Below are 19,482 nucleotides of genomic sequence, written 5' to 3'. Positions count from 1 at the left end.
GGGTCCCCCCAAAATCCATACCAGACCCTTATCTGAGCATGCAACCTGGCAGGCCACAGGAAAAGAGGGGGGATGAGAGAGCACCCCCCTCCCAAACTGTACTAGGCCACATGCCCTCAACATGAGGAGGATGCTTTGGGGTCCCCAAAGCACCTCGTCCCTATGTTGATGGGGACAAGGGCATTATCCCCACAACCCTTGCCCAGTAGTTGTGGAGGTCTGTGGGAGGGGGGCTTATCGGAATCTGGAAGCCCCCTTTAACAAGAGGACCCCCAGATCCCGGCCCCCCCATGTGAATTGGTAATGGGTATATTGTACCCCTACCATTGCACAAAAAAGTGTCAAAAATAGTAAAAAAGACAGCAGACACTTTGGGATAAGTCCTTTATTAAAAAATAAAAAAAATAAAAATGTCCCGCAATGCAGATCCATCTCACATCGCCTGGTGAGCCGAAAAAAGAAATAAAAAAAAGCTGCAACAGCTCCGCCTCCATGGGATGCTCCCACTGTGTGACGCTTCTTCTCGGTGACAGCTGTTATATAGCTGAGGGCGGGGCCATTCGGTGACGTAAACATGCGACCCTGCCTTCCTCTGATGCCCATGGAGGTGGAGCTGTTGCGGCTTTTTTTTTCTTTTTTCGGTCCGTCGGGTGGCGTTGGATGGATCTACATCACAGGGCATTTTTAATTTTTTATCTTTTAATAAAGAATTTGTCCCAAAGTGTCTCCTGTCTTTTTTACTATTCTTGACACTTTTTTTGTGAAATGGTAGGTGTACAATGTACCCATTACCAATTCACATGGGGGGTGGCTGGGATCTGGGGGTCCCCTTGTTAAAGGGTGCTTCCAGATTCTGATAAGCCCCCCGTCTGAAGGGTCTGGTATGGATTTTGGGGGGACCCTACACCATTTTTTTAAATTTGTAGCAGTGTTCCCCTTCATTTCCATACCTGATCTGAAAGGCCCGGTATGGCTTTTTCGGGGGTTCCCCTTAATATTCATATCAGACCCAATGAGTTTTATCTATATTGCCGGGACCCAACAATTCATTACAGCCGTGATCAGTTTTACATGACTTTTTTCCTTTAGAAATGTCATTTTGCTGTGGTATTGTTCTAAACGCAGGAAAACTGCTCCATTTTACAGGCATACTATAGACACCCCCAGGCACAATATTTAAAGGAATATTTCATTTTTATTGTTTCACTTTAAGCTTTATTAAAATTACTGCTCCCGAAAAAATGGCCATTTTTAAAATGCATTGATGCAGTGATACATGTCCCCTGGGGCAGGGCCCAGGTCCCCGGTCCCCAAACACTTTTAATGACAATAACTTGCATATAAGCCTTTAAAATGAGAACTTTTGATTTTTCATGTTTGTATCCCATAGACTTTAACAATGTTCGTGTGTTTGTCTAAATTTTTTGCCTGTTCACAAGTTCTGGTGCAAACTGAACCGGGGGGTGTTTGGCTCATCCTTACTAATAAACAATGACTGAGGGGTGTCAGGAACTTATCTGTGGTCAGCAGAGCAATCTTGCAGCTCCTGACATCTAGTCTATAGTAGCCTGCTGGGACATAGGTATGTCTTTATTGGCAGATTGCTCTGAAAAGAGCAGTTGCTTGTGGTACAAAGAGGGAGCCGCCTGGAAGAGCTTCTGGCATGGGACAGAGTGCCTGACTGTGTGGCCTGTTTTTATTGTGTGAGTCTTTAGATGGTTCTCTGGCTTCTTTGTGGCACTTAAATTGCTATACGGAACTACCCCACTGACTTGAGGTTATTGCTGGCCCTGACACATTGTTAGGGCTTATCGTTACTGGTCCTGACATACGCTGGGGGCTCTTTTTGCTGGCTCCAATGGAGCTTATTTTACTTCCAAAATCTCTTTAGTGTACCTCCAGACCCTATCCAGCCTTTACAAAGAGGGAAAGGTGGCACACTACGAGCTATGGACTGGAAAGAAACACTCGGCGCGTGCTGTGATCACTGAGTTAATGAGACTCAGGTGATCACAGATCGGAGTAAGGGGTCAATCCCGCCTTCCTACCACATGACCAGCTGTCAGCCAATGACAGCTGATCATGTGATGTAAACAGAAGAGCAGCTATCAATGCCCACCAGTGGTGCCAATCAGTGCCTCATCAGTGCCACCTAGCAGTGCTGCTTATCAGTATCACCTACCAGTGCCGATCAGTGCCCATCACTGCCACCCATCAGTGCCCATCACTGCCATCCATCAGTGCCAGCTATCAGTGCCATTCAGTGCCACCTATCAATGCCCTTCAGTACCGCCCAGTGCCACCCATCAGTGCCACCCATCAGTGCCACCTCTCAGTGCCCACCAATGCCACCTATCAGTGCCCACCAGTGCCACCTCATCAGTGTCCACCAGTGCTGCCTATTAGTGCCCATCAGTGCTGCCTTATCAGTGCCGCCTTATCAGTGGCCATCACTGCAGCCTATCAGTGCCCATCAGTGTAGCCTCATCAGCATACATCAATGAAGGACAAAAATTACCTATTTGCAAAATTTATTAACAAATTATAAAACTTTTTGTATTTTTTTTTTTTTACATTTTGGTCTTTATTTTCTTTAACCAAAAATAAAAAACCCAGAGGTGATTAAATACCACCAAAAGAAAGCTGTATTTGTGGGAAAAAATTATAAAAATTTCATTCGGGTACAGTGTTGTACGCAATTGTCATTCATAGAGTGACAGCGCTAAAAGCTGTAAATTGGTCTGGGCAGGAGGAGATTTAGGTGCCAGTAAGCAAGTGGTTAATGTACATGCTGGTTTGTGAATCGTTATCCAGCATGTAGTTACAGCATCAATCACAATAATTGACTGTCTGCTGACCCATCCCCATGATGACTCATTGGCAATAAAGTTTATCCTGATGCTATTCCTGTCACAAATGAGAGACCCTGGTTGGCCGTTAAATGTCAACAAACCAGCTAGGGTTGCTGGGTGACATCATTCCTACTGTTTTCCTGGTCATTGGACATTTTTTCCCCAAAACAAATTATTTTGAACAACCAATAAGAATGTACTAGTTTTTGCTTCAGTTCTTAATTTTCACTAGCACCAATCTCCTTCAAAAGGAGGGCTCCACTACAAAATCCCCAGATGCCAGTCAGGCTCACTAAACTCTGGGGAACCAGTCATTACTGATTTTTTATTTTTCTATTATTATTTATTTAAATGGCAGCAGGGATCACCTCTGACAAGTTTTGTGCTGAAGAGTGCTTTTATACACAGTGAAAAAATGCTCTTCAGTGAGAAACATGTCTGCCACGCCCCTGTATGAAGAACCAGAGTGGATGTGGACTGAGCACACCTGGAAGTTGGGGACAGGGTCTGCAAGGGCAATGGAAAGGCACAGGTGCCAGGAAGCTGGAACCGAAAACTGGAACTTGGAATAACTGCTATCAGGTAAGCAGAAGCACAGTGAATAGGACACCCAGAATACATCAAGTACATTTGTAAAAGCAGTCGGGTCATAAGCTGAGCTTCCTGCTTGAGTAACAGTAAAGCAGGTAGACATCAAATCATGGGTAGCAATAAAGGTAAGGAACAAGCAGAGATTAGCAACATGCAGGCAGCAAGGTCCAGACCAAGGTCGGTAACAGAGATAAACAGCACACATAGGTAGGCATTGGTAATCCAGAAGTAGGGAAGAATTGATGGTTCAGGATGAACCTAGGTTCGGATTGAACTGTGGCTGTTTGGGCTTTAGACGGGAGCCATGCATCTATTTCTACCACTTCTGTATATGACAACTTCCAGCTGTCACTGGTTGCAAGCACCTGCAATTTCCCTACGTGCCACTGAATTCATAAAGAATCCCCACTTCTTTTAAGCAAAGGGATGGGAATAGCAGTGATACCACTGCCCAAATTTGGCTACTGGCCAATGATGTCACCATTATCATTTCCCCTTCCTTTATATAGCTGATGACAGCATGGGGAGCTATCATCGGGTTAGTGTTACTGTTGGGTTTAAACGCACTTTTTTGAGTTGGCAGGTGGTGAGCAGTGGCACTGCCCCTGCATCCATGCATCCAGCCCCATAGTCTACATGTGGGGCGCAGGACGCATGGATTCCAATTGGGTTTTTTTTTTTTGAAGCACATGATTAGAGCCAAAGGCTCTAATAGGCTTCAAAAAAAGGGTGGGCTCGGGGCGCAGTGCTCACCCAGTTGTGTGAAAATAGCGAATGAATATTCGCTATTGTCACACTGATTTTCCTCCCAGCCAATCAGGAATTGAGTATCTATTTCCAGATTGATTGAGAGGAGAAGCATTCCAATTGGCCTAGGAAGAGGAGGGAGAAAGAGAGGAGACCCAGTGATGCCGAGGAGAAGAAGCAAGAGGAAGCCGCCGCCCATCACCCGCGCCATAGATGGGGCAAGTGCCAGGCTGGAAATCATCCGACGGACTAATCGACAGAAGGACGGGAATGTTTGTGGGTGACCCGACCAGGGGGGTGGCTGGCAATGGGTGCACCATTTGCAACCTCACTGCTGTGCTGGATGTGGAGGCGAGCGGTCACGAGAAATATCCTCTTGCTGTAAAGAGCTTTTGGTTCTATGTTCCTCCTTTCATCTGCTCTGTGTAAGAGCATTTTTACCCTAAAACAGGGCTTCTTTTTTCCCAACCCCAGTGTGTCCTCAGGCTCTCCCCACCCTTCTTTCAGGCCATCCCTCCCTCTGTGGAGGAGGGGGATTTTTGGGTTAGTGGTGAGGTCTCTCCCAGGTTTGACATCTGTGAATTTCTACGCTCATATGTGCAACTGTGGGTCTCCAGAAAGTGAACTTAAAGGAACCTGCACTCTAGCATGTTATTAAGATACGACTATTGGAATGTTGACTACATTGTTATAAATATCTAAATATGGTTTCTTCTCGCACGCACCCCTGAAGAAGGAGGCAACTTAGCACTCAGAAACACATTGGGCACTAAAGATTATAAACTGTATTGTATTATATACTTTTATATGTATAGCAGTGTACAATATCTACAGATATGTTCAAACATTCCTTGTTTTTATACACGAATATTGTCTTTTGTTTATATATTTGCTAAATAAATTTTTGAAACTATCGATACACTTTACTAAAATCCTTTGAAATAGTATAGTGCCTTAAAAGTCCACCACATAGGGGATTTTTTCTTGTTTTCAAAAAAAAATATAAAACATAATAATATTTTTCTTGATAACACTAAGAAAAAAGGCCTTTGAAAATTTGTTTGCAATAACTCCATCAGTATCACCAGCAAAGCAGCTTCATTATTATCCCGTTAAAGAAGAAAAGACTGATGACGTGTGCTGGAATGCAAAATGCATAGAAGCTAGGCCTGACATGCACTCTACGTCACTTTTGCTGGGGGGTCGCCTAATGCATAGCATACACCGCTGGTCACATAGCGCTGTCTGAATGGACTTCCACCACACTAGGTGTTTCCGATATATTGATTCACTCCCTGCTGGAAATATTGTAAGTGACTTTTTTAACAATAAACAAACGATACTACACTATATCTGCCTGCCCTGGCTCTTTCTGGCGGAGCTTGATTTTCAGATGTGGGAGATTGGAGCGGAGGATAGATAACAAAGATTTGATCTGGCTGTTCCTGGGCTCATTCGACCAAGTGCACCATACATGTGAACGATTGATTGGAAAAAGCTTGTTGAATGGTTTCCAGGATTGCTGGCCAGGGCCATCTAGTGAGCGCAATTTGTTGTCACTTTGGGTGAAAAGTCACAAATATTATTTGGAACACTAATTTTATTTCTCACATGGTGTTGGAGTGGAATCATCTAGAAAGAATTTTGGAGCTGTTTTGAATTTTTCATGATATATTTGTGTGATATATTTGAGCAATCATAATAATTAAATATATTAATTATTTTTCCTGAGACATTTGTGCACATTGTAATGGAAATTTGTAAGTTCTGTATATAATTGTATTCTATTTTGTATGTATTGCACACTGCCCTCACTATGCACACAGCACTAATAATGTTTTCAGTACATGTTTACATTCTTCCGAGTCCTGATTAGAATTAGGCTGCCTATATTACGCCCCTTGTTACCATAAACGTACAATTGTAATATTAATGTGATACCTACGTAATCATGTGTATAAAAACCTTCAATCTTTTGTGTCTGTTCCCTACTGCAGTAGTTATTATTAATTTGGAACCACTAATCAGTATGAGGATAGGAGTTGCCTATCATCAATTTAACCGAGTCAACATGTATAAAGTGAAGCCGTTCACTAATACACAGTTTTGAATGTATACATATTATTTGTATAAATCACTTTTTTGCATTTTAATGATTGCATTGGGAGCGCCCTTTACCACAGCATACATTTGGAAGGAAGCTCACTCCTGCACCATAAAAGTGGGTCATGTTGATGCACATGTGCCCATAGTCACAGACTTCGAGAACTATATCAGAGTGGCAGATGAAGTTGCCAAAATAAATGCAGCTGTGCCAATAGATCCTGTCTTGATGAACTGGGCCCACAAGCAATCTGGACATTTGGGGCAGAAAGTGACATATGAATGGACACAGCAGAGAGGATTGCCCATATCCATGGACATTATAAGGACTGTAATAGGGAACTGTACAGTGTGTGTGGAAAAGTGCAACAATGGTCATTGCAAACTCCACCAGGTCGATTAAAAGGGGTGAGAGGCCTGCAGAGATTTGGCAGATTGACTTTATTGGTCCCCTGCCCCAGGGAAACAATGATCTGAAGTATTGTTGCACTGCAGTGGACACCTATTCAGGACTTTTGCTTGTTCACCCTTGCAAACGTGCAGATCAAACCGCTATGGTTTAATCTCTTCAGAGACTTGTTGCTTATGGCTGTCCCAAACAAGTTGAAAGTGATAACTGACACACTTCACCGAATCAACAGTACAACAGTGGGCCAAATATTCTGAAGTGTACTGGTTGTACCACATCCCATACCATCCACAGGCAGCTGGTTTGATTGAAAGATACAATGGGCTATTGAAGGACCAGATACGCAAGCTTACACCAACACATACACCAAGAGGGTGGGATTGGGCACTTACACAGGCAGTTCTGTTGTTAAATTTTAGGCCAATAGCCAAAAGTACACCACATGAGAGGATGGTGGGGGCTGGGGCACAGATTTCACAGCTGAAGTGCAGAGTTCAGTATTTACGTAAGGTTCCCGAAAGAACAGGGCTTAACAGGTACCAAGCTACTGCTTCCCATGGCATAGACACCAAGAGTGACATATCTGAAGTTGAAATCTATCTAGGAATGAGAGGGCATCTGGCAGGAAGGTTTGAGGTTATATTTGCATTGGCAGATGAGCTTCAGGACAGTGGCTGGGACTCTGACTAGTTAGTGAACACTTCTCAGCAAGAGTGGAAAGTGAGGCTCTATAACATTAAACCTTCCAAAATAAGCAGCAATGATACTCTGGGAAATATCTGTATATTTCCTCTCCTCCCTATTGATGTTCTTTTGGAGGATCAGAAGTGGATACAGGTGGCAAAGTATTGGTCAGAGATCCAGGCAAAAAGGCAGTTAGAGGAGAAATTGTAGCAGAAGGGCCAGCCTACTGTTTATGTATTATTGGAAGGCACAGATAATCTGCCTTTTTTCCCACTTCACAGGCTGCCTCTGATATGATCCATAGGAAGACCAGAGAAAAGTGGCTTTATGATGGAAATAATGACAAACGCTTACAAGAGCTGTGGAGAGAAAGGCCTTTGATGTGTTCCAAGCCTGGACTTGCTTCAAATAAACTTTTGCTAAAGACTAAAACACCTTTTCGGTGGCGGAAAATGGGAGGGGCTTACACTCATGGCTAATGAAGGTTTAGAATGAGTGTTGTTAGAAATGAAGTCATTTTTTATGAGGAGTCTGGAAGAGTCAAGGGCAGAATGTATTGCATCTGATGTGTTTTTATGTATATAATATACGTGGAGATGTGTGTATATGATATGTATATTTATATATTCTTGTGACTATCCCAGCCTCACACTCACATTCAGGTTTGGTGTGTTTGCTCAGGCTTTCTGCAAGTGAAAACTTGTCAAACAGATGTCCTGGAGTGCTTACACAAGATACCTTCTCTGCTACCATTGTCTATACAAGTGTTCTGGTCAACTATAAATATCTAGCTTGACCTTTTGCTATATTTGACATCAGTGTAATGGGCCAGAAAAGGATATGTCCAGGTGGGATTGTCTTCTTAAAACTTTCCAAATAAAAGCAAAGAATAGAGATTGAGAGCAGGACTCTGTAATGACATAACACCAACAAAGGTCTCTGCCAGAACCTGAAGACACTTTTCCCCAGATCTCTGGCAATCACCTGGGGTCCTCGCTGCCAAGGAGATTGTGAAGTTTTTATAAGTGGAGCTAAGTAACCTTTTTGTGTATTCTTATTCTTTAAAGACCATAGTTTTGCTAGGAAGATGGTAGCATTTCATTATAGGTATATCTGTCAGTCTTGTATAGTATTCCTAATATTGTAATAGTTTTGTATGTAAAGCATTTTTGTTTAGTAAAAGCACATTTATACACTGCAGAGGTCAGATTTTCTCCTCTTATACTGCAAAGTAACCTTAATAGATAGGCGCAAGCATGACAAACCCATGTATATTGTTGACTTTTTCAATAAAGTATATTTGAACAGGCAAACATTAGATCTTTATTCAAATGGTGCCTACCAATGAAGCTGATATAATTCATCAAATTACATTTAAAATTAACACAGCATATTCCTTTTCTAATAAACTAATAAAAATGCAGATTTTGGGGCATGTCCTGTCCACTGCTGAAGATGGCCGTTCGGCTGTGAAGCTCCGCCGACACTCGGCACTCCACAGCAGCTCACAGCACTACAGCCATCCGCAACTGCCCCACAAGGCAGCTCACAGTACGGGGACATGAACAGCCTATGTCCCATTAGAAAAATAAAATCCCAGGACCGCGCTGACTGATGGACTTTTACCTCATGTCAGCGGGCAGACACAAACAAGATGGCGCTGAGGCGAGCAGCCGCTCTTCTCCCCTGCCTCCCTAACAGACAGATGAGAATCTGGAAAACCTCTCTGACATGTAGGAATCCCCTCACCAGCCCTCCTTGGCCTCACCAGCGGATCAGTGTAAGAGAGCTGCAGATTCCCCTGCACATTCCCCTCACAAGTTCCCCTCTGCCAAAAAGCTCCACTGGGCTGACACCGCATGCACACATGCAGAGCTGCAGGCAGATCACACAACTTACCTAGCAGCCTTCCCTGCCTCTGATGTCCCTGCCTCTGAAAACATTCTGAAAGCAATGCTTCTCTCCCTTCTAATAGGATTGCAAAATGAGCTGTGCTCCTCCATATCCCACCCACTAAAAGAATTGATAACATTGATGATCGTACTGATCATCTACAAAGTCAGATAAATTAAGTGATCAAAGCCCATGACAAGATGGTCAATGCGCAAAAGAAACATGCTGAACAAATCCGTAAATGTCAGTTAAAAAAGGCAGACTTCGAAGACAGCTCAAGACAAAATAACCTTAAAATCAGGGGGGTCCCTGAAGCAGTTAAGCCAAAAGACCTGATTCCCTATCTGCAACAACTTTTTTTGAAGTTAATACTGGACCTGACCCCCAGAGATCTCATGTATAGAGAACACAAGATCCCAAAACCTGCCCATCTCACAGACACAGTCTCTAGAGATGTCCTGACAAGGATCCATTTCTACCACATTAAATAGCGGTTACTCCTTGCGGCTAGAACAGTCAATCCATCCACAATCTACATCATCCATATGCTGGAGTACTGCTCTACCAAGACCTATCAGCTGCAACCTCCCAGCGCATCAAGGAATTTGTGACCATCACAGCAACTTTGAGAGATCACAATATCATATACCGCTGGGGCTTCCCCACAAAGCTCCTAGTCACCTACCAAGGTCAACTAATCATCATAAACACCCCAAAAAATTGATACAAACTGCTGCAAAATTGGGGCCATTTCCCACCTCCTCAGCTCAACTCGCCACAGAACAATGCAAGTCAGAAGATCTGAATATACCGACAACTCTACTGAATCTATAATGAAAGAATCCCCGGTTAAGTTCTGTTTGTCCCCTTGTCCACTAAATAGGCTGGCTCATATTAATGCTGTTACACGAGAGCCCTGTGTGTCGGGAACTTTGTGAGTAGTCGATCTCTATTTTTTTAGAAGTTCTCACAGGACATCCAGTCGTGATTAACTCACGCACCCCCAGCACAAAGTGTGCTATGCACACAGCTCTGATTAAGCTTAACTGTTACTGCTAGTTTTTAACACAAATTGTTCTGTGCATTTCTGCCTTTTGCGATATCATATACTATTGTTCTGTTTTTACCGTTGTACCTAACACAAGTACAGGTATCACCCCCCCCACCTACCCATACCTAGAAGTGCCTTAAAACTGTTAGTGATCCTTCTCCGCACCTGCGCCTCATCGCTAACGTCACACAAACATGTCATTACATATCACTACCATTAATGCAAAAGGTCTTAATTCTCTGTTTAAAAGATCCAGGCTGTGGCAAGAAGTCTTATCCCAGAGAATGGACATATTGTGCGTACAGGAGACTAACTTTTTGCAAGGTAAAGCTCACCCATGTCTTCATCGGTCATACCCTCATGTGTTCCATGCACATGCAACTAAAAAAGTGTAAGGCATAATGATCGTCATTCAGAACGCTATTTCTTTCCAACTTCAACATCTTGATCCCGACCCATAAGGCAGATACATTATCTTAGAAGGCATATTTGACAATGCACCATTGGCTATTGTCAATCTCTACGCACCTAATACCCATCACAAGAAAAACAAATTATGAGCAAATTGTCCCACTATCCAAGGGAACGTGTAATCCTCTGCTGAGATTTTAACCACTTCCTGCCGGCCAGCCTTCAAATGACGACTGGGCAGCTTGGCTCTCGTACTGGGTGGACGTCATATGTTGGTCCTCCAGAACGACCGCTCTCGCGAGCCCATGGCCATTGGTAGTGCGGTGTGTCAGTCTGACACACCGCTACACCGATCTTGTTAAAGAACCTCTGACGGAGGCTCTTTACCACGTGATCAGCTGTGTCCAATCACAGCTGATCATGATGTAAACAAGAAGAGCCATTGATCGGCTTTTCCTCACTCACGTCTGTCAGACGCGAGTAGAGGAGAGCCATTCGGTTGCTCTCTTGACAGGGTGGGTCTGTCCCCCCTCCGATGCCCACCCAGGACCACCAGGATGCTGCCAGGACCAGCAGGGATGACCACCACACTGGACCACCAGGTATGCCACCCTAGACCACCAGGGAAATGCCAATCAGTGCCCAGGCAGCTGCCAATCAGTGCCCATCCCCAATGCCTGCCAGTGCCATCAGTTATGCCTATCAATGCCATCTATCAGTGCTGCATATCAGTGCCCATCAGTGCCACGTATCAGTGCCCAGCAGTGCCACCTATCAGTGACCATCAGTGCCGCCTATCAGTGCCACACATGAGAACCCATCAGTGCAGCCTTTTAGTGCCCATCAGTGTTGCCTATCAGTGCCCATCAGTTCCCACCAGTGGCAACCATGAGTGCCCATCAGTGCCACCTATCAATGCCCATCAGTGCTGCATATCAGTGCCACTGATCAGTGCCGCCTACCAGTGCCCATCAGTAAAGGAGAAAACGTACTTATTTACAAAATTTTATAACAGAAACAAAAGAAAAACTTTTTTTTTTCAAAATGTTAGGTCTTTTTTAATTTGTTTAACAAAAAATAAAAAACGCATAGGTGATCAAATACCACCAAAAGAAAGCTCTATTTGTGGGAACAAAATGATAAAAATAATGTTTGGGTACACCTTAGCATGACCATGCAATTGTCATTTAAACAGCAACAGCGCTGAAAGCTGAAAATTGGCTTGGGCAGGAAGGGGGTTTAAGTGCTCTGTATTGAAGTAGTTAATGATGTAGCTGACCAAACAATTGACTCCACTGGCCGCCAAGGAAATAGACCCACGTCCCTCTCTTCCCTCATGTGATTGGAAGACTTATTTGACCCCTGGAGCTGTCTACATGGTGCGGTGAGGGATTACACATTTTACTCAGCAGCCCAAAAATCTTACTTTAGGATTGATCTCTTCCTGACACACAAAACCACTCTGCAATCTATACCTAAGGATGACATATGCCTAATAACGTGGACTGACCACGCACCAGTAACCATTACCCTGCGCTTAGTGGCAAACGTGCAAAATACACTTCCTGGTGCATGAACACATCCATTCTTTCTCAATCCAAGTGTCAGGAGGAGATGAAACTAGATATAGAAACGTACTTCAATTGCAATGTAGGTTCTGTAACAAACAATTCTTTGCTGTGGAATGTACACAAATCCTAAATAAGGGGAGTTGTCATCAAACTTGAAGCCAGGGAGAAGTGAACACGAACTGAGACAGTAAACAAATATATTGACCAGATCCAAAAATTAGAACAATCCAATAAATTATCATCCAACTACACAGACACAACCCATTTACGTGAACCCAGGGAAGAATTATGCTCTTTTCTACAAACCTCATTCGACTACCATATTAAATGCTTAAAAGTAAATTGGTTTGCCTTTGGGAACAAACTTGGCTCTCATTTAGCCGAACAAGTTAAATAAGAAGCAGCGGCTGCAAAAATACCTTTTATGCAGACAGCTAAAGGGCAAAGAGTTGACAACCCTAAGGACATAGCAAACTGCTTTAGTCACAACTAGGGATGAGCCAAACACCCCCCGGATCGGTTCGCACCAGAACCTGCGAACGGACCGAAAATGCGCACAAACGTTAGAACCCCATTGAAGTCTATGGGACTCGAACGTTCAAAATCAAAAGTGCTAATTTTAAAGGCTAATTTGCAAGGTATTGTCCTAAAAAGGATTTGGGGACCCGGGTCCTGCCCCAGGGGACATGTATCAATGCAAAAAAAGGTGTAAAAACTGCAGTTTTTTCGGGAGCAGTGATTTTAATGATGCTTAAAGTGAAAAAAAAAAGTGAAATGTTCCTTTAAATATCATACCTGGGGGGTGTCTATAGTATGCCTGTAAAGTGGCGCATGTTTCCCGTGCTTAGAACAGTCCCTGCACAAAATGACATTTCTAAAGTAATAAAAGTCATTTAAAACTGCTTATGGCTTTAATGTAATGTCCGGTCCCGGTAATATGGATGAAAATTAGTGAGACAAACAGCATGGGTACCCCCCCAGTCCATTACCAGGCCCTTTGAGTCTTGTATGGATATTAAGGGGAACCCCACACCCAAATTAAAAAAAGGAAAGGCGTGGGGCCCCAGGCCCTCTGAACAGCAGTATACAGGCAGTGCAATCAAGATAGGGACTGTAGGTTTGTTGTTAAGTAGAATCTGTTTGTAATTTTGAACTGGTACATTTTTAAAGTGTAGCTCCAGCCAAAAAATCTATTTTTAAGCTTTTTGGAAAACATGGGGAAGGGTTATCACCCCTGTGACATTTGTTTTGCTGTCTGAGCACCCCTTCAGAAGATTTTACCTCACTTTCTGTCCCAATGACAGATGTTTTTTGACAATTTGGGGTTTTTAGTGAAACAAGGATTGGTGATAAAGCATCAGTGGAAAGGAGACACGTTTTTCCCATATTAACTCTTACAAGATAGAATTTCCCTTCCTAGGGGTAGATTTCATCTCACTTCCTGTTGTCTCCTTCCATTTGCAAGTAGGAGTTGTTTGTAAGTTGGATGTTTGAAAGTAGGGGCCTGCCCTATATACTCTGCAGAAATTGGGGCCTTAGGTGTTGGTGTTGTCACAACACTGTAAGCCCTCAAAGTTACTCTTGGTAGGCGCAGGAATGGGCTCTGCTATGAAATATTAGATCAAGAATTGTAATTACATGCCCCTGTTGGACAGGGTCAGAAAAATTGGGCCTTTGTTGGTGCTGGTGCCACAACACTGTAAGTTCTCACAGTTACTCTAGGTGGGCGCAGAAACGGGCCTTGCTGTGAAATATTAGATCAAGAATTGTAATTACATGCACTTGTTGAACAGGGGCAGAAAAATTGGGCCTTTGGTGGTGGTGGTGGTGATGCCACAACACTAATGCCGCGTACACACGGTCGGACTTTTCGTCTACAAAAGTCCGACAGCCTGTCCGACAGACTTCCGGCGGACTTTCGGCGGACTTGCAGCAGACTTTCTAACGAACGGACTTGCCTACACACGACCACACAAAAGTCCGACGGATTCGTACGTGATGACGTACACCGGACTAAAATAAGGAAGTTCATAGCCAGTAGCCAATAGCTGCCCTAGCATGGGTTTTTGTCCGTCGGACTAGCACACAGACGAGCGGATTTCGGGGTCCGTCGTAGTTACGACGTAAAGATTTGAAGCATGTTTCAAATCTAAAGTCCGTCGGATTTGAGGCTGAAAAAGTCTGCTGAAAGTCCGGAGAAGCCCACACACGATCGGATTACCAGCCAGCTTTAGTCCGTCGGCGTCCGTTGGACTTTTGTAGACGAAAAGTCCGACCGTGTGTACGCGGCATAAGTCCTCACAGTTACTCTTGGTGGGAGCTAGAACGGGCCCTGCTGTGAAATATTAGATCAAGAATTCTAATTACATTTCCCTGTTGAACAGGGGCAGAAAAATTGGGCCTTAGGCACTGGTGCCACAACACTGCAACCCCTCACAGATACTCTAGTTGGAGCGCAGGAACAAGCCCTGCTGCAAAGTATTGCATCAAAAATTGTATTTACACGCCCCTGTTAAAAAGGGGCTGAAAATTGGGCCTTGGGCACTGGTGCTGGTGCCACAACACTGCAACCCCTCACAAATACTCTAGTTGAGTACAGCAACGAACCCTCCTTGCAAAATATTGCATCAAAAATTGTAATTACACGCCCCTGTTAAACAGGGGCTGAAAAATTGGGCCTTAGCTGCTGGTGGTGGCGCCCAGAACCAAAAATATTCTTACAAGCTATCAGAATGATCATTGAAGAGGATAGTCACTCAGCATAACAGGATAGTCACTCAGCATCAGCATAGGCAGTCTTGAAGGAATCTGACATTTCAAAAAAAATTATTCGTTACATCAGTATCAGGTGTTTGGTAGCTGGTGGTGATCCAAAACTGATTCATTTTTATGAAGGTGAGTCGATCGACCGAGTCAGTGGACAGGCGCACCCTGTGATCGGTTACAAAACCTCCAGCAGCACTGAATGTGCGTTCTGAAAGAATGCTGGATGCAGGACAGGCCAGTAGCTCAATTGCATACTGTGCAAGCTCTGACCAGTGATCCATCCTCAAGACCCAGTAACCCAGAGGATTTTCGATGGGAAAGGTGTTCAAGTCAGATCTTGCCCCTAGGTATTCCTGCACCATGTATAACAGACGCTGGCGATGGTTGCTGGAACCGATCATACCTTGGGGCTGATCATACCTTGGGGCTGCGGACTAAAAAATTGTCTGAACGCATTGGTCAGAGAGCCACCTTCTCCACCGCTCCTTCTTTGACTGACCAAAGCCTCAGCAACACGTTGTCCAGGAACAAGAGTTTGTAACCTCCCAGTCTCTGGGAACGCATTGCACAGACTTTTTTGCAAGGCCTCCTAAAGATGTTTCATCCTCTGCTCCCTCTGCGATGGCAAGATAAGGTCCGCAACCTTACCCTTGTAACGTGGATCAAGGAAGGTTGCTAGCCAGTATTGATCCCTCTCACAGGCTTTGCAGGATCAGGGAGGCCATGCAGCGTAGGTTTGCTGAGGCATTCGGTCCGGAGTCCTCTGGGTCACTAAGGACGACAAGATCCGCAGCCACCTCCTCCCAGCCACGTACAAGTCCATGGGTTTCTTGGGACTGTAAATGATCCCTTAAAGACCAATACGACGCCGGAAGTGACGTGTACGCTCCACCTGGGTCATCTGCACAACCAGGAAGTATCAAGTCTTTCCTGTGTAGTGACGCTGACAGCTTTGGGTGAAGTGTACATACTGGCAATTACCTGCCTGTTTGATTGATTGCTCGCTGTTTAGTTTATTTGATGTACGTATTTTTATTGAAGGGGGGTTCTCTGTCTGTCTTTGTGCAAGGGGTTTGAATCAATAAACAAGATTACGCTATGTGCACCTTTCTTTCTGTTTTTGATTCATTATGAGCCCTGCAAACCTGTGACCCTATGTATAGTGATGATGGCAACAAACTACTATGTCTAAAGAGTGTTGACTCTGAAGGCTTTATTACTCCCCTTTTCTGGTGAGTTTAACCCCCTAGGGGGGGAGAGTGTTTGTCACCGGGTGGATTTCACAAGTGATCGGTGGAAGGTGCATGTGGAGGACTGTTTTTTTCAAGATCACCTGTAGATTATCTGAATTACACCCTGAACTTTTCATCACTTCCCTTTATAAGGGATTTTCTTTTAAAGGACTCTTCTCTGTTATAAGACTGTCCATGTATGTGTTGTTGGCCACAAGTTGCAATTGCTCAACATTAGCGCTGTCTAGTGTGATAATTTAGTCTAAATGGTGATTACTTTATAACACTGCTTTTATATTGCCTTCCATATGCCAGTAGAGAGCCGGAATCGGCTTCCATGAGAAAAAGTGGCGTTTGGGAAGCTGCCATTGAGGAACCGCACATTCCACAAACTCACGGAAGGGGCAGAGTCTACCAACTGAAAAGGCAGCAGTTGAAGTGCTAGCAATTTAGCCAAGTTAGCATTCAACCACTGGGCATGTAGATGGCTGGGAGCGAACTTCTTTCGGCGGTGCAGCAGCTGGGGCAAGGAAATTTGCCTGGAGGGCATCCTGCCTCATTGGTGATGTTCCTCCTCCTCCTTCTCTCTCCTATCAGGCACCCACGTGGAGTCAGTGACCTCATCATCCCCTCCCTCCTCATCACTGGAGCAAAGCTGGCAGTATGCTGCAGCTGGGGGAACATGACTGCCAGATTGCTGTCCTTCTTGGGCACCCCCTCTCTCTGGGCTCAAGTTACTGCCTTCCTCTAGCTGGGTAGCATCATCGGAGCCTTCAAAACACTGGGCATCCTCCTGGAGATTGTACCCAACACTGTGGTCAAACAGTTCGGAAGACTTCTCAGAAGGACATGGTGGGGCTAGGGAAGGAGTGACTGATGCCATTGAGCTGAGGGAAGAGGCCGCGGTGGCAGCTGCTTTGCCAGACAAAGTTCCCTGAGCCTGGATGAGAGAGGATGAGGAGGATGAGGATGGCTTGGTCATCCACTCTACCAAGTCTTCCGCATGTTGTGGCTCAACATGGCCAGTTGCCGAAAAAAAGGCCAAGCGTGTCCCATGACCACGTCCTGATGAGGATGCACCATCTCCACGACCAGCACTGTTGCCTCTAGACACGGAGCCTGCTTGCCCTCTTTTATTGGCTTGTGACTGTCTGCCTCTCCTTGTTGGCCTTCCAGACATACTAATGGCCTGCAGTGAGATGTAGCTGCACAAAGCTGGAATGTATATATATACTGATACTGCAGCTAGCAGAATCAACTGCCTACTTGTAGTATTATTAGTATGAGAACACTAGCAATTGTCTTCAGGTAGCTTTAGGTGCACACTGTGCAGAGGACGCAGTACACTAACTGTAAACACTGTAACTGCCTGCCTGTGGTATTAATAGGAGCAGAACAACAGCAATTGTCTTCAGGTAGCTTTTAGGTGCACACTGTGCAGAGGACACAGTACACTAACTGTAAATACTGTAGCTGCCTGCCTGTGGTATTAATATAGGATCAGAAGAACACCACATTTTATTCAGGTAGCTTTAGGTGCACACTGTGCAGAGAACGCAGTACACTAACTGTAAATACTGTAGCTGCCTGCCTGTGGTATTAATATAGGATCAGAAGAACACCACCAATTTTATTCAGGTAGCTTTAGGTGCACACTGTGCAGAGGACACAGTACACTAACTGTAAATACTGTAGCTGCCTACCTGTGGTATTAACATAGGATCAGAAGAACACCACCAATTTTATTCAGGTAGCTTTAGGTGCACACTGTGCAGAGGACACAGTACATTAACTGTAAATACTGTAGCTGCCTGCCTGTGGTATTAATATAGGATCAGAAGAACACCACCAATTTTATTCAGGTAGCTTTAGGTGCACACTGTGCAGAGGACACAGTACACTAACTGTAAATACTGTAGCTGCCTGCCTGTGGTATTAATAGGATCAGAAGAACACCACTAATTTTCTTCAGGTAGCTTTAGGTGCACACTGTGCAGATGACACAGTACACTAACAGGGATGAGCCGAACACCCCCCGGTTCGGTTCGCACCAGAACATGTGAACAGGCAAAAAATGTGTTCGAACACACGAGCACCGTTAAAGTCTATGGGACTCGAACATGAATAATCAAAAGTGCTAATTTTAAAGGCTTATATGCAAGTTATTGTCATAAAAAGTGTTTGGGGACCTGGGTCCTGCCCCAGGGGACATGTATCAATGCAAAAAAAAGTTTTAAAAACTGACATTTTTTCGGGAGCAGTGATTTTAATAATGCTTAAAGTGAAAAAATAAAAGTGTAATATTCCTTTAAATTTGGTACCTGGGGGTGTCTATAGTATGCCTGACAGCAAAATGACATTTCAAAGGAAAAAAAGTCATTTAAAAGTACTCACAGCTATATGAATTGTCGGTCCGACAATACACATAATACACATAAAAGTTCATTGATAAAAACGGCATGGGATTTCCCCACAAGGGAACCCCGAACCAAAATAAAAAAAAAAAAAAATGGCGTGGGGGTCTCCCTAAATTCCATACCAGGCCCTTCAGGTCTGGTATGGATATTAAGGAGAAACCCACGCCAAAATTAAAAAAAAATGGCGTGGGGTCCCCCCAAAAATCCAGACCCTTATCTGAGCACGCAACCTGGCAGGCCGCAGGAAAAGAGGGGGGACGGGAGAGCGCCCCCCCTCCTGAACCGTACCAGGCCACATACCCTCAACATTCGGAGGGTGCTTTGGGGGGTCCCCCCAAAGCACCTTGTCCCCATGTTGATGAGGACAAGGGCCTCATCCCCAAAACCCTTACCCGGTGGTTGTGGGGGTCTGTGGGCGGGGGGCTTATCAGAATCTGGAAGCCCCTTTAACAAGGGGACCCCAAGATCCCGGCCCTCCTGTGTGAAATGGTAAGGGGGTACAAAGTACCCCTACCATTTCACAAAAAAAGTGTCAAAAATTTTTAATATGACAAGAGACAGTTTTTGACAATTCCTTTATTTAAATGCTTCTTCTTTCTTCTATCTTCTATCTTCTTTCTTCCTTCGGTTTCTTCCTCCATCTTCTTCACCTTCTTCCTCCGATCCTCTGCTTCTTGCTCCGGTGTTTTCGTCCGGCATCTTCCTCTGCAGCATCTTCTTCCCTTGTTCGTGCCGCTCCGCATCCATGATGGGAG

The sequence above is a fragment of the Aquarana catesbeiana genome, linkage group LG09 (assembly GCF_042186555.1).
Source record: "Aquarana catesbeiana isolate 2022-GZ linkage group LG09, ASM4218655v1, whole genome shotgun sequence".
Taxonomy (NCBI): domain Eukaryota; kingdom Metazoa; phylum Chordata; class Amphibia; order Anura; family Ranidae; genus Aquarana; species Aquarana catesbeiana.
Note: the sequence above shows the minus strand (reverse complement) of the source record.